The following is a 15,125-nucleotide window of genomic DNA, read 5'->3' on the forward strand; positions in this document are numbered from 1 at the left end:
GTTTTTTGCCCCACTTTGATACAAGAAGTGATTCAAACACCATATTGAAGAAGAAAGTACAAGGCCAGGCCTAAGACAGGACAGCCTTTGGCAGGGTGAGAGCAGCTGTGAGCAGCTTACTGACAGTGCAGTGGCAACGAGGGATGATATCAGGGCTTTTGAAAGCCTCCCATGAAAAGACAAATTAAAATGACTTCTGTGGATAGTTCCCAGACACACGAAAGTATGAATCTGCTAACATATTGGCCACTATTGTGTAAATGAACACCATGGCTCACTGGATAGTGTCCTTTCTTTATGTTACAGCAGGATGTGTATAACACACCTTTGTATATGCCCAAATATGTGCCCGTATACATGCTTAAAGAGATTATGCTGGATTGAGGCAAAGGAAACACCGTGTGTAGAGGCAGAAATGGCACATTTTTTGGAAACTTCTCAAAAAAAATTCCAGAATTATCTCCTAATTCAAACAAAATATGTAACTCCTCCTTTTCTCTGTAGGTTCAAAGACCAGTGCAAGTCAAGGCTGAATCGCGGTGTAAGGGTTTCCCCCAGCAACGCACTCTCAGACCAGTTCTAGAGTACTGTGAAGGGCAGGGGACCTAGGCTTCAATGAGAGTGACCTCAGCCTGTCTGCTGAGGCTGCTGTTACTAGCCCTCTGGCTCACCCTGTTTGGGCAGCACTTGGCGCATGCAAAGACAGACTGTGAGCAGGACATACACAACTCTGCACCATTCCATGTTGGGGTACCCCCAAACCTTGTAGCTGGTAGTGATGCCATGTCAACACCCTACCTCTGCCCACCGTGTCATCTTTGTAATGGGTTTGTGTGGCAAGGTTTTGCAGTGGGGAGCCTACAGGGTTGGCTTCTGTGAGAAGCTGCCAGAAGCTTCCCTCATATCAAACAGAGCCGATGCGAGACATACCCAAGGGTGAGCCCATCAGCAATAATAGTAGTGCCTCTGGGATAATGTATCTAAGAAGGGAGGAAAAAACTGTGCAACTGCAGCTGAAGAGACGAGTGAGAAAATGTGAGAGAAACATCCCTGCAGATACCAAGGTCTATGAAGAAGAAGGGGGAAGAGGTGTTCCAGGTACCAGAGCAGACATTCGCCTGCAGCCCGTGATGCAGACCATGTTGAGTCAGCGGTGCCTCTGAAGTTCTTGGAGGTCCGTGGTGGAGCAGATATTCACCTGCAGCCTGCGGAGGATCCCACGTTGGAGCAGATGGATGCCTGAAGGATGCTGTGACTCCATGGGAAATCCACACTTGAGCAGGCTGCTGGCAGCACCTGTGGTTCTGTGGATAGAGGAGCCCATGCTGGAGCAAGTTTGTTTGATATCCATCAGTTCCGTTTTTTCCACTGGTAAAAAAGCCTTAGTGGCAATGTTGGTGCAGTACTGTGCTCCTTCTGACATGCCTCTTCCAGCCCCAGTGTCCCCAGAGCTGGAGGCTTTGTGGTTCTCTGAACTCTAACCCTAATGCTAACTGTAACCTTAGTGGCATCTTGGATTTTGAAGGTGAGGTTCCCAGCATCATGACTGGCCCAGATTAGAAAGATGTGGAGACAGCAATGTTGGTGCAGTGACGTGTTCCATTTGAAATGCCTTTTCCAGCCCCAGTGAATGCATTTTCCCAAAGCTTGAACTAAGATTGATGAGATTGATGACATATCTTCTTTGGGACTATTCCATTTGTTGTGATCAGCACTTCAATTGTTGGTTGTCCCTAATAAAGTACGGATGGGTCTGGGTAGGAATAGCTGGAGGTTTTGAGCTGGTGGGCATCCCTACAGGTAGAATCAGCTTTTTTTTTTGGGTCAGGCTTTACAGTTTGTTCCTTTTCCAGCTCTTGTGGTTTAGTTAATTCAGGTTGTTCTTAAAAGGTAATAAAGGTTGCTCCTCTGCCAGAATCTATGGGTTTTCCTTCAGTCTTCCGCTCCATGATCTGCTGGAATTCCCTCTTCTGTCTTCATCTCCAACACTCTAGCAAAATTTCTGGCCTTTGCCTCACTGGGTTTCTCCATTAACCTCCTTTTCTATGGAGCAAACCATTAGTGGCATTGCTACTGCTTGGACTGTTTCACAGAGCCTTTTCTTTCTCTTTACATTTTCTATCTATCTATCTATCTATCTATCTATCTATCTATCTATCTATCTATCTATCTACCTATCTATCTATCTATCTATCTGTCTGTCTGTCTATCTATGTTTGGTAAAATTTTTCTGCCTGAATGACTTTTCTCTCAAGCTAGAGCTGAGTCAAATGCCGTTGATTTACAGGTTCAGTAATTGCCCTAGCACTTGGTACCAATCCATTCATCCTTGCAGGTTTAATTTTGAATCTCAGCATTAGGTTGCTGTATTGGTCCCTTCTGCATGAAATCTGCATTCAGTACCTGCTTTCTCGATTAAAAAAAAAAAACCCTCTGGTCCTTCCTCAGCTTTCTCTTCTTCCAAACTGAACAACTGCACCATGGTTAGGAAGAGCAGCAGTTCCTCTGCAGTCCTCTGTAGCAGACCCTGGTGTTCTCCCACAGCTTCTTCCCTCAGTGCTGCTGACACTGGGATGAGGTTTGACAGCACTGTGGTGGGGTTATGATCACTCACAGCTCTTCCTGGGGCTCCTGCGAGTCCCCTGTACAGCAGTATCCACACACAGTACTTGCAACCATCACACAGCTCTGGCTCGCTCCAGGCTCTGACTCAGATCTGGGTCAAACTGCTGCTGCATCTCTTCATCAGTGGCTCTGTGCCAGCGGTGACTGCAGGCATGTGGAGGGCAGGGGTACAGCCCTTTACCAAGGAGAGGTCAGAGAGGAAGGAAGAACTTGGTGGCTGCATATAAACCAGCCTGGGATCAGACCACCTAGCTCCCTCCCCTGCCCAGGGATCAATACCTCCCTGGAATCCATCTTGGAGAACTGCAGCCACAGCCTGCACAGCTCTTCCAAAGACTTAATCATCCTCTGGCAAACCAAAGCTTCAGTTCCATGCTGCTGAGTCTCTCTTGCTATTGTCCTCAGAGTTGTTGCCAAACTGGATCCAGATCTCAAGTTTCTGCTGTATATTAGCTCTTGTAAGCCATCTATCGCATCCTGCCTGGGCTTGCTCCCTCATCGATGTGGATGAGGACCTCTGCTGCAGAGGTATGTGTGTTTCTGCTTCAATTCCTTCAGCAATTCAGTCTCTTAAAAGTCCATCTTTCCCTTTTCTAGACCTACGATTTTCTGTCCAAGCCTTCCCTTTACCACTTTTAGTAGTCAATGTAGCTGCAACTTTCTTTCCACAAAGCCCACTGCCAACAACCTTAATAAGTCCTGACTTTAGTGCTCTCCTGGCAAACTGTAAATCCTTTTTCTGCTTCCCCTGGAGTACTTTAGCCCATGCATTTCACCAGCTGCTGTGGTTAGGCTCCTACTGCATGACTTGGATGCTAAACTTTGCTGTGGATGGAAAGTCTGTCTTTCCCTCTGTGAGCAGCCTTGTTTGTATCTGGTTTGTGGTGCTTAGTACAGAAGGCCCAGTGAGATCCGAGCCTCACCCTGGTGTCACTCTGTTTGGGCACCCTTCAGCACTTGCAAGGAGGTGCTCCAAGTGGGACACATGCAGTTCTGAAGCACAAAGCTTCTATTTACTAGAGAACACAGACAGGATAGCTGGGGCTAAACGAGCTACCCATTTGAGCACAGGGAGCTCCTAACTCCCATACAGCACCCAATACCTTTGCTGCTGCACAGGCACCACTTCAGGGGTAAAGTTGGTCTCTGCAGACCCATGGCACATCCTTGATGGAGCTGAGTTTCCTTATTTTACCTCCCTGCTTGCTTCTTGAGTGTTTTATACCTTTCCATAATAGGGCTTTTCTCTCAAAGCCTTGAGCTAGTAGTGATGTCACCTCAACAACCCTATGTGCCTGTAGTGTCACCTTTGTGGCCTTTCTTGGCTCTGTTCTGCAGATGTCCCAGGGCTTCCTGATAACTATAACACCCACTGCAGCCTAAGCCACAGCCATGAGGGTTGTACCAGAGCTGGGTTCTGGGGCTTTTGGTGTAGATGGTCAGCCTCAAGGAGTTAAGAAGATGATGGTTGGGTTTGTAGACAGAGGTTTATATTCCTAGCTGCTGCTGGAGATGGTACAGCAGCTGCAGGGAAGGGAACTCTGATGACCACTCTGATTAGCTCATGCAAACAAATGGGTGCTGCTGGTACCAGGTCTTCAGGACCACATCATCTCCATCCTGACTTCAGCAACAAGACTTTTGGGATAGGTGTTGTGTCCACCATGCAACTTGTCACACACTGTGCAGAGACCTACACTAGTGAGCACTAGGAATGTCATTAAGATTTTTCTCTCCTCCACAGAACAGAAAGGCTTCTTCTCAGCAAAAAACTGGCAGAAACTGGTGTGCATCAGCAGGATGTTTGAGCAGCAGTGATTATAGGAGTGCAGTAAATAACAGGACTGAGCTGCAATGGTGCAGAGAGAACTGGAAGTTGTGTGTTTTGTCTCTGTAGGTAGGCTGGCACATCACTTTTGTAGCTCATCTGTATGATTTACCTTCTCCTTCTACCGTCTCCCTTTACTAAGTTAAATCAATCATCCCAGTGCTCTGTGATTTATGGCTTTATGTTTTGCTGGGAACACGTCACAAAGCAAAAAGTGGAAGTTTTGATGTATTAGTAAAACTAAATTTTTCTGTCTAGGGTGAGATTTGAGGAATTTAGTTTCCTCTTGGGTGAATTCTGACAGATTATATAAATTTCCATCCTCCCTTCTTCTTCCTCCTCCTCAATCCACACCTAGTCACAAAGAAAGGCCTTGAAATAGGTGGTGGGCAAGGTTCAGCCATTTGCCAGTCTGTTAGCTTGTCCTAGCACACCTTGACCTACATCCTGCAATACCTGTGACACTTTAGCACTCTGTGGCAGCTCTGCCTTAAGCCATGGATGAATAAAGCTGAAGAACTCAGTCCCGCCCCACACTACCCTGATGGCTTCCAACATCTGAGTGTGACTGGCATCAGCCATGGCCAACTGTGTGTTCAATGACTCCAAGGATGGAGATGTCATCAGCTAGCTGTCTGAGCAACAGTATGTGGCATGGTCAGTCTTTGTCTTCACCAGGTTCATTTAAAAGGAAAAAAAGTTCATCCAAAGAAAATCTGACCAATGCAGGAGACTTTGTGCTGGGAGGAAATGGAAAAGGAGTTTCCCATTGAAGTGGAGGGGGAAATGGCTGGTCAAATACCAAGGTCACAGTCTGTGGAGCACTGCAAACACACTGGCTTACCCACCACCCCATGTGCTCTCCACTCCACACCTGGACATAGAGTTTTATTATTTTGTGTTGGAGAAAAAGGCAGAGGAGCAGGTATGGCTCTACCACAGCACTGTTCCCTCTTTCAGAATTGGAGACATTGTCTGTCCCTATCACATCCCTTTAACTGTGCTGAGCAGCTCCTATCACCTCTGTTCTCTCTATGTTATGGGGTATGTGTGGCCACAGGCCCTAAGAAACCACATAGGGATGTGAAGGTTTTACAGCTCCCTAAACCTACTAAAAGCCCTTTTTGTTTTTGCAGAGGGAATGTCTACTGTGTGTCTAAATCATGTTTCCTTACCTCCTGTCCTTCCCAAGGCTGAAAACAGCTACTTCCCAAGTCCAACACTTCTCCTTTTGACTGGAGGCTTGAGAGCTAGTGGACTGAGACAGTCATGATGTTTATCAGTTAAGTAAAACATGCATCTAAAAAGCTTCTAATACCTTAACTACCTTATGAATACATAACTTTAGAGGTATAATTCCCAATTATGTTACTGCAAGTAATACAAAGTGACATTTCTACTGCTTATTAATATTAGTACTGATACATAATTATATTACCATAATGTATGTATGGCCAGTCTTCGTGAACGAAGATTTGGGAAAGGTCTTTACCCTTCGAGCCTGCGCAGTGGATTTTTTAGGTGAGACACAGTGTGCGCTGAGCTGAGCCCACCCTTTAATCCTAAGGTTCATCTGCTGGGGCCGAGCAAGCTTGGACAGTGGCAGTGAGGTCCTCAGGATGTAGGTTTGTTTAGAGTGACCTTCTCTTAGATGGATGGCCTTACAGGGCTGACAAGCTCCATCTGCCCGGGGGACTTCTCTGACCGGGAATTGAACCCGGGCCGCGGCGGTGAAAGCGCCACATCCTAACCACTAGACCACCAGGGGGCCCCCATATTACCATAAAGAAATCTTATAAATCAAGCACTTACTAAGTTGCAATTCTATTGCCTTTCTTTCTGCATTTAGTATTAAGGTACCAAGTCTATTTTCAAGGGTCATATGTGACTTAAGTGAGTATTTCTTGATTCTTGCTGAATAAAATAATAAAATCATAAAATTTTCCTTCAATCTCCTTCTGACAAGGGTTCCTTGTCCTCTCCCTGGCCCAATGGATGCTGTAGATCCCAACTGTGACCTTTGGTCCTTGCACATGGGGCAGAAAGCTAGAGCTCCATGCCCCACTGCCCAGTATGGTGGAACAGTGCCAGCTGATGTGCAAGACCTGTCATCAGAAGGACAGGTCTGCTCAGAGGGTATTCAGAGGCTGCTGAAGGGAGCCCTGGTCTGTGGCATCCTCTGCACATCCCTCAAAATCCTGACTGACAACCCTGGACAGAGTGATCAGCTAACCCAGCTCGTCCTCACCTGCAGTGGGTGACAGAGTACCTGGGGTGCTCCACAGGGGACCCAGTGCCCACTGAAGTTAGCATTGCATTTGGTCAGACCAAGCTCCAACACTGTGACTGGGGAAAACTCAAATTTGCCTCCCGCTAAAACGACAGAAGACAAAATGTTTGTCCAGGCCTTGCCTCCTCACCCATAGTTCATGCCCCAGCCATTGTAGCACGAAGTTTTACTTCATTTCTTCTTATGCAACTTAGAAAGAAATAAAAGAAATTATGTCACTACATCAGAGAGAATACCAGGTGAATTAAATCTGAGGCATTTGTAAATTCAGCAGAGCATAACGGCAGCTGGACCTTATCTGTCCAGGAGGAGCACCCTACCCATGGAAACCATGTTCAGAGCAAGAGGAAGAGCAATGGGACAAAGGCTCAGCATAGCAATGAGACTGCTGTCTTAGATGACTGGGGAGAGGCACACCAGTGAGGCAAGGAGATATGTAAGCAGGGTCAAAAGGACTGCAATCCCTGGGCAAGCACAGGCTGCCAACACTTTCCCCCTCACACAGTAACACAGATGTTGAGCTGTTGAACAGCGAGTATCTTTGTTACAGCCTTATCCAGCCCCACTGAACAGGCAAGCTCCCACAACCCCCAGCTCAGGTCATGCTTCACTCCAGAGTGCCGACAGCTCGGGCTGGGTTGTTGGTCTCCTGTGCTCCTCAGGCTTCGCCCCCAGCCTGGAGTTCTCCACTGCACCTTCAAGTTTCATACCCATGTGTGGGGTGGCCAGTGCCCAGCCCTAGACCTGCAGGCGGTGGAAGGCACATGCAGACCTGGCTGCCAAGACCCACTCCTGGTCCCAGGAGTCATAGGTGCCTTCTAGCAGAACAACCACTGCTTCTGATACCTTCTGCCAGAATGGGATCTGCTGCACCTGCCAGCCAAACTCAGAGAAAAGACATCTCTAGGCTCCTTCAGAAGAGCACAGAGGAGCTGCCAATGTGTAACTGAAAGCACTTTATAAGAAACAGAGTTGAAAAGCTGCCTGCGTTGACTTTTTTTCCGTATTTGCTGCTTTATACAACTGTAAGTGTGAGAAAGGAAGAATGCTGAGCTTGAATCAAAACCAGAGCATTATCACGGTCTCTTTGAACATATGTCTATATTACTCTATTGAAGCACTTGCTTGGTTTACCTTTTAGGGTTTAAATTTTTCTAAACCTTATATTTAACCCTCTTTTTTTTTTTTCTGTAAGAAGCCAACCAACCAGCTCATCAAAAGAAGACACTGGAGAAGTAAAATACCCCTGTGGAGTTTTCAGTGTTTGAAGCCCTAAATCCTGCTGAGAACCACAGATATCAGATTTACAATACATCATTTTAAATAAGCTCTTTGCATCAAGGGATTCTTCAAACAGAGCAGCAGATATTACTTCGTATATTTTACCTGTTTCTTTATCAAAAAACAAATATAAAGCCTGGTTCTGTAACATAAACTACACTGTCTAGAAGATTATTCTCTCTGTTAACATTAAACTGACATTTGCCTTATCATATTAATATTATTTCATCACTGTACCAAATTTTAAGACTAGGGCATGAGCATTTAATTTGAATGACCTGTCAGTTTCATGTAACTTACATTTACTTAAATCATTCTTGCCTAAATAATCTTTTTGTGCATGTGTATGTGGCAAGGGTCGAGTACGAAGAACTCTTCTGCTGGGGTTTTCAAGTAGCAAAGTTATTTAGTCCTAGTAATGGACTAAAGCAAGCACTTCACAAAAAGTCTCAGCCCCCTGAGCTAAAAGAGATTATGTAGTTTGATATCTTTTCTCCTAATCTTGTTAGAAACTGCCACTTTATCTTAGCATGAGAGTAATACTGTGGGGAATGATTTGTGTGGCAACGTGTTATGGTTTAACCTCAGGCAGCAACTAAGTCCTGCAAAACTACTCACTCACTTCCCCCACATTGGATTGGACAGAGAATTGGAAAAGTGAGGAAGCTTGTGGGTTGAGATAAAGTCTGTTGAATAAGTAAAGCAAACCCCATGCATGTGAGTAAAGCAAAGTGAGGAATTAATCTACTACTTCCTATAGCCGGCCGGTGTGCAGCCATCTCCAGAAAAGCAAGACTCCACCATGCATAATGGTGACTTGGGGAGGCAAATGCCATTACTCCAAACATGCCCCCCTTCCTCCATCTTCTCCTGGCTTTATATGCTGAGCACAATGCCATATGGGATTGGTCAGTTGGAGTCAGCTGTCCTGACCATATGTCCTCCCAACTCATTGTGCACTCCCAGACTCCTTACTGTTGGGGTGGGGTGAGAGGCAGAATATACCCTGACTTTACTGTAAGCCCTGCTCAACAGTGACTGAAACATCCCAGTATTATCAACACTGTTTCCAGCACAAATCCAAAACCTAGCCCTGTACTCTACCCCAGCCAAAATCAGCACATTCTCTATCACTTATTCCATACCATTTGTATCGTGGTCAGGTCCCACACTATGCAACACATCCTCCGTAACAACCCTGCTGTCTTCCCATCCTTTGATACACAGATATCATTCCCATAGCCTGTGGACCACCCCTGCATGCAAATTCATGTAAAATGTCTACAAATGTCCACTGAGTTAATTTAGTCCATGATTTCAGGCTCCATCTGTTATGGTGGTAGCTCAGGATAAGTGAGGTGGTGTGTTGCATGGAGTTACTGGGCACCAAAGGCAGCTTGGGCTGGTCACTGCTGCACTTGCACTGCTCCTTGCAAGGCTTGTCCTGTACTAATTGAGGTGGTTCCTGCTGACAGCAAGAAGCACAGTACTACAGTGAGCAGTGAAAGTAAAAATCAGCCACTAATGAGCACCGGGCTCATTACAATCATACAGTCAAGAAAGCCCCATGGCAAGCACAGGAGCCTGTCAATTAATAGCTAAACAGCAAGAACAGCTGTAACTTCAGTCTAGCACGTTTCAATCTGCCATTATCTGGAACCCTTCGAGCCCCACACTGGGAATCAAAAAGGATTTCATGGGTTTAATCCCAGTTGGCAACTAAGCACCACACAGGATGGGGGAGAGAACTGGAAGAGTATAAGTGAAGAAAACTCCTGAGTTCAGATAAGGGCAGCTTGAAAAATTAACTCTATCCCGGTCAAAACCACCACACAACGAATATAGATTAACTGACTGAAATAACAGAGTTTCTCGAAATGGGGTCATTAGAGGTGTCAGCCCTTAAAAGGTTTTCAGCTCTGCAGAAGTACAAGTAGAAGAAACCAGCTGCTTGCAACGCTCATATCATTCAATGTAAGTGAATGAACTGTGAATATGCAGAGCTAGCTCTTTACCAAGAAAATATTAAAGTGATTTTACTTGTTAGAAAAATATCCTTCTTAAATTCATGGCATTTTTGTAAGGTTACAGTGCTTGGGCCTACTCAGGAAGATTGCTTTGAGTAGCAACCACGTGTAAGCTTTAAGCTGTAAAGTAATACTAATATAATGTCAAAAAGTGCTGAGGTTGGTATGATGTATGTGAGAGACACACATGTGAGATTAGCCTGTAAAATTCAGATGCTGTAATGCGTAAAGAAAAACTAGATCAGAGAAGGCTTGGGAATAAAAAAGAATCGGTAAAGGTGAAAGTTTATGCATAGAAAGTATATATATCTGTTTTGATATGTATCTAAATCTTCCCCTTAGCTGCCACTGTAGTTAACATCTTACTTTGCTATGCCATGTTAGAAACCTAGAGTATTAGCATGCCATGACAGGTCATGAGCTAAAGTTGGTCTCGTGGCTATGTTTTATTCCTTGATGGAGAGCAACTGCTTTGGCTTAGTGATGAAGAGGTATTAACTCATATCAGTGTTTGCTTTCTGTTGAGTGAACACTGAACCTCTCAAAGGAAAATTTGAGAGTTTGACAGGACAGAAATATGTTTACCCTCTGCTCTTTTGAATAACCCAGCTCTTACTCCATGCACCACAGACATCTTAATAATCCCTGTCTTCACCAGTCAGGAGTTGGGTCTAGAAAACACTATTCTTAGGACCTAATCCTCGTATGCATCTTGAAAAATGAATGTTCAAATTCACAGAATCAGAATGTTCAAAACACTGAAACATGCAGCAGGATAACACTTCATTTTCCTCATAAAAAAAAGCAAACCCTTCTTGATTTGATGTAAGTACAGACTTCAAAATCACTTTGCTTTAAATCATGAGTTTGCGCTTCTGGAAAATCAGATGTTCCTTTTTTTTTTCTCTGTAAGGTGGAAGATTTTGTTCCTCTTCTCCTTTTCTTTTATTTTCCTACTTTGCATCTTCTTAATCAGTGAGCCTTAGTCCTGTTGCGTTTTCTGGGGAATGAATGTTCTGGTGTAGCAATGCTGCTTAATATCTGTACCAAAGCTTAAGCCAACCCAAACATTTGCATCTGAGATGTATGAGGTTCCTGATCTAGGTACTATTTTAATCATGGTGCTGCTTTCACAATCATTTTACTAAACTATTAAGAGAGAAAGAGAATCATTAGGAATGACTCTCAGAAATCTGATAAAAACCCACTCTAAAACATTGTGCAAGGCACAACATTTGTTTTAAATAAAGGGAAATCCTACCACGACAATACTGTCATTAAAATGCCAAGAAAATGGTTTAATAAACATCAGAGACATCATGGGTAACTCTTGCTTTAATGATCACTGATTAATTATCATATGGTGCTTATGCTTAATGTTTTTTGGACAAATTAGAAATTCTGCCTCAGGCCACCAGACACTGCACTCTCAGTACTGCACAAAATGGCTGTGTGCTAAAGAATGACAGGATTTGGTTCAAAATGCTGAAAGTAAGCCAATACAACTGCAGATGCTTGCTCTGTAAATTGTCCCAGGGGCATCATCTGCAGGAGGAAATTACAGGTTTTCAATTGCCCCACAGCACAGCTGTACCAGTAGTTTGTGTGAGAGTCACATGGTAGGCACAGAAGACACATTTTAATTCTACAGTCTCTTGCCTTCTTTGGATAAGTTTAGAGGCTGGAGCTAAACATCCCTGCATTTCATTTGTGGCACCTTGCTTTTGAGAGATTGCCAGCACATGCAGGAAATGCAGTAGTACATACATTTGTGTGCACTAAGGCACTTCTTGAGCAGTAGAAGAGCTCAAACAGAGCAACCTAGGTGCTGTTCCTGATAGATCTTATGCAGTCTGTGCTACTAACTCTTCATAGCTTGTTCTGAAGCTTATTAAGTTGTCAGTATTTTCTCTCCCGATTTTTCACTGGTATTGTGCTTTACAGCACTACCTAAAGTTTTGCAAAATATTCATAATGAAATCAGCAAAATGCATATGCCAAACTGAGATATTAATCTGATAAACTGAGGGTGCAACTTATTTACACATCTGGAGACCAAAAAGCTATGCTTAGTCTATAGCCATATAGATTTTTCCTCACTCTTATAAAACTTAGTCTCAAATTCTAATTCTGCAAGCCATTTTTAACCCTGTAAATATCAACACAAGTTCTTCTGTTTTCTTACCATGTAGTTATAATGCATAATAACCTTTAACGGGTTAAAGGAGAAAAGTGAAACTCTTTTTCACCTCTATTATAATCTGAATTATTCTATCTCTACACTTACCATTGACCAATGATCCTTTTCCTTCCCTTAGGGTGTTTTCAGTGATGACCTTTTTCTGATGAGAAAAAACAATACCTCTTCAAAGAGCAGGTCACTTTGAGGGCACACAGGCTATGTTTACATTATTTTACTTGGACACATATTCCTTTTGTCATTGGGATTTACAGCACAGTTAATATTTCTCCATGTTTAGTCTTAAGTGACTGCACACCAGTTTTCCCTGAAGGAAAGAATAAATGATTACTGCTGTGGCTGCCCAGCTCTGGTCCTTCCAGATGGTGTTAATCAGAGATACACACTCGGGTAGCTTGGGACATGTTGAGCTACCCAGTGGTTTCAAACTGAGCAAGTGCAATATTTTTTGAGCCTAAAAGCTCAGTGAGTTTTTCTGCAGGGAGACATTATCCAGTACAGACGTAGATAGTACTGTCTACCTCCTGCAGGTTGCCAAAAGCAAGCATGCACTTGCTGGCAAAGGACAGTAAGTAACTTATCAGTTACTCAATAAGGACCACAACTTTCCTCATATGAAAACTTCAGAGGTTTCATACGAGCATCTTATTCAAATGTCATCAGTGCTTCAGCTGAAAACCCCTCTTCTCTCTGCACCTCGGTCTGAGGTACAGTCACAGGACAACAGGATAAGAACCTCTTTGTCACAAGCAAGGGTTGCAGTCCACCCTTCTTTTACGTCTGAGTTACCCAATCACCTCAATTGATTTAATGTGTCTCTGTGAAGGTTATTTGTCACTTAGAGCAATTTATCCTCAGGTGCTTTGCAGATCTACTCCAGTAATTTGCAGTTAATTAATTGTTTACTTATATAATGTTGTAAATAAAGGGAAAGTGAGGGAATGCCATTTAGGTTCCTAAATAAAAGCCAGCTGTTAGGCCATATTTATCCTCACTAACTCCTGTTTTCATAGCTATAGCATTGTCAAAGGCTTTGGTAATTGCTATTATATTTTTTATTCAAATCCAGATGTTTAACAAGGTAACAATAAGATCTACTAAGCACTCCTGGCGTGCTGGTTTTAGCTCATAAATCACGGTTTGGATTGGAAGGGACCTTAAGGATCATCTAGTTCCAACATTCCTGCTGTGGAACAGGGATACATTCCACTAGATTAGGTTGCTCAAAGCCTCATCCAACCTGGCCTTGAACACTTCCAGAGATGGGGCATCCACAAGTTCTCTGGGCAACCTGTTCTAGTGCCTTACCACCTAGATAGTGAATAATTTCATTCTAATGTGTAATCTAAACCTACACTGTTTCAGGTTAGAGCCATTGCCCCTTGTCCTATCACTTCATGTCTTTGCAAAATGTACCTCTCCAGCTCTCTAGTACCTTTAGGTACTAGAAGGCTGCTAGAAGGTCTCCCTGAAGCCCTTTCTTCTCCAGGCTGAACAGCATCAACTCTCTCAGCCTTTTCTCATAGGAGAGGAGTTCTGCTCATTCTGATCATTTTTGTGTCTATCATCTGGTCTCACTCCAGAAGGTCCATGTTCTTCTTATGCTGGGGGTCCTGGAGCTGGACGCAGTACTCCAGGTGGGGTCTCATAAGGTGGAGAATCAGCTTCTTCAACCTCCTGGTCACACTCCTGATGCAGCCCAGGCTTTCTGGGCTGCAAGTGTACATTGCTTGGTCATGTTGATCTTCTGGTCAACCAACAACTTCAAATCCTTCTCCTCAGGGCTGTTTAAAATGCATTTAAAGCTATTACTTTACAAGTGCATCCATCAGGTTAAACCAGTATGTGTTTTCCTCCAAAACTCCTTTCTATGTGTCAAAAAAGAATAGAGACCTCTGTAGCTGTAAGAAACTGGGAACAAAGATCAATGCTTTGAATAGCCTCCTTTTCTACAATATTTCCTTAGCTTGTAATGTTAAAGCTTAAATATTTGTATCTTTGTAACCTTGAATTTATTCCATTAAAGATCATACCTTTCTCTTCTCAGAGGGAGCCTCTGCTGTTTGTCTGTTGTTCTTTGATGAGATTTATTAAGGCAGTTGGTGACCTTTCCTATATCCCCTATTGATTGTCTGAAATAGCTTGGCCTGACAAAGGGGAAAATATCTACAGTGTTTTAGGGTGTCTAGGACTTGTTTATTTACCTGGTTGTGCAAGGTACTTACAGAATGACTGGCTGATTGATTTAATGCTGCTTTGTACTGCTGCTGGCATCCTTCTGGGAAAAAGGACTGGAAAAGGCCTTTCTGCAGCTAAGAGTTTATGCCAGTGTCCATGCATTAACAAACTGCATGTAAGGCATTTCAGTCAAAACCATCCCTTGGAACCCATGGCTGTTCATTTGACCAGGGTTTGGGATGGCCAATCTAAGCTTATACATGCTGTTAGGCTGCCTGGTGGCAGTGCAGCAAGTTACTGTTGGGACAGACTTGTGTCAAAAACCATTTAAATGAAAAAGGGAAAAAAAGTATCATAAAACATAACAAAAGAGCCACTCTAACTTCTCTCACCACCATGTAACAGACCAGAGTAGACACAGGACAAAACAATGTCTTCCTTCAGCAATTCCAATTCTGGATTTATTCTGTGAAGGCTTAGGAAAGAGATCTTGGATAACTGGCAGAGTGGGGATCTGTGGCCAGATTGTGACTGCGAAGTGTGAATGGAGCGGGGAGACCTTATTTTACCCTGTCAAACCAAGAATAAACCACTTACGATGGTCCAGAAGCCACAACATGGATTTTCACTTCTGCAGCTGTCTTGGGAGAACTGATCCATGTGTTGGGGTTGTGTCAGGAAAAGGTTTTTCACCCA

General features: G+C 43.8%; 1 long non-coding RNA gene across 1 annotated transcript in view; it reads right to left on the reverse strand.

The window, feature by feature from the left end:
• The window catches only part of LOC116782335, a 40,503-nt gene extending 26,169 nt beyond the window's left edge, over nucleotides 1–14,334 (reverse strand). Inside the window, exons 1-2 of the long non-coding RNA XR_004355202.1 lie at nucleotides 14,285–14,334; nucleotides 12,339–12,393 (exon numbers count right to left, since the gene is read on the reverse strand). This is a non-coding gene — a long non-coding RNA (uncharacterized LOC116782335). The remainder of the gene's footprint in view (nucleotides 1–12,338; nucleotides 12,394–14,284) is intronic.
• Between the last annotated feature and the right edge of the window lie 791 nt (nucleotides 14,335–15,125).

Source organism: Chiroxiphia lanceolata, chromosome 2 (genome assembly GCF_009829145.1).
Source record: "Chiroxiphia lanceolata isolate bChiLan1 chromosome 2, bChiLan1.pri, whole genome shotgun sequence".
Taxonomy (NCBI): Eukaryota; Metazoa; Chordata; class Aves; order Passeriformes; family Pipridae; genus Chiroxiphia; species Chiroxiphia lanceolata.